The sequence below is a fragment of the Arachis stenosperma genome, chromosome 10, assembly GCF_014773155.1.
Source record: "Arachis stenosperma cultivar V10309 chromosome 10, arast.V10309.gnm1.PFL2, whole genome shotgun sequence".
NCBI classification, from domain to species: Eukaryota; Viridiplantae; Streptophyta; class Magnoliopsida; order Fabales; family Fabaceae; genus Arachis; species Arachis stenosperma.
This window is the reverse complement of record NC_080386.1, coordinates 43,087,859-43,088,879: the sequence shown is the minus strand read 5'-3', so window position 1 is coordinate 43,088,879 and position 1,021 is coordinate 43,087,859. Positions and strand designations below refer to the sequence as shown.

At 36.7% G+C, this 1,021-nt stretch overlaps 1 non-coding gene across 1 annotated transcript; it reads right to left on the bottom strand.

Annotated features, from left to right (window-relative positions):
* Positions 1-915: 915 nt before the first annotated feature.
* LOC130959157 (small nucleolar RNA R71) lies at positions 916-1,021 on the bottom strand. The gene has a single exon (XR_009078252.1). It is a non-coding gene; the product is annotated as a small nucleolar RNA R71 (small nucleolar RNA).

Here is a 1,021-nt window from a genome sequence, read left to right as displayed (position 1 = left end):
ATCTTTTTCAAACTACCTAACTACTTTTCTCTCTCTAATTTTCGAAAATATCTCCCCCTTTTTCAAAATTCTTTTTAATTAATTAATTGTTTCAAATTTTAATTTTAATTTTATTTCTTATTTTAATTTTCGAAAATCATTAACCCCTTTTCAAAATTTATTTTCGAAAATCTCTCTCTCCTCTTCTTCTATTTATTTATTTATTTATTTACTAACACTTCTCTTCACCTCTCTTCATCTCAAATCACTACCCCTATCCTCACCCTTCTGTTTGGATTTTCCTTTCTTTATTCCCTTTCTTCTTCTACTAATAATAAGGAACCTCTTTACTGTGACATGGAGGATCCCTCTTCTTTTTCTGTTTTCTTCTCTTTCATATGAGCAGGAACAAGGAAAAAGGCATTCTTGTTGAAGCTGATCCAGAACCTGAAAGGACTCTGAAGAGGATACTAAGAGAAGCTAAATTACAACAATCCAGAGACAACCTTGCTGAAATTTTCGAACAAGAAAAGGAGATGGCAGCCGAACCCAACAACAAGAATGCAAGGAGGATGCTTAGTGATTATACTACACCCACTTCCAAGTTTGATGGAAGAAGCATCTCAATTCCTGCTATTGGAACAAACAATTTTGAGCTGAAACCTCAATTAGTTGCTCTAATGCAACAAAACTGCAAGTTTCATGGACTTCCATCAGAAGATTCCTACCAGTTCTTAACTGAGTTCTTGCAGATCTGTGAGACTGTCAAGACTAATGGAGTAGATCCTGAAGTCTACAGGCTCATGCTTTTCCCTTTTGCAGTAAGAGACAGAGCTAGAACATGGTTGGACTCTCAACCTAAAAATAGCCTGGACTCTTGGGATAAGCTGGTCACAGCCTCCTTGGCTAAGTTCTTTCCTCCTCAAAAGCTGAGCAAGCATAGAGTGGATGTTCAGACCTTCAAACAAAAAGATGGTGAATCCCTCTATGAAGCTTGGGAAAGATACAAACAGATGACCAAAAGATGTCCTTCTGACATGTT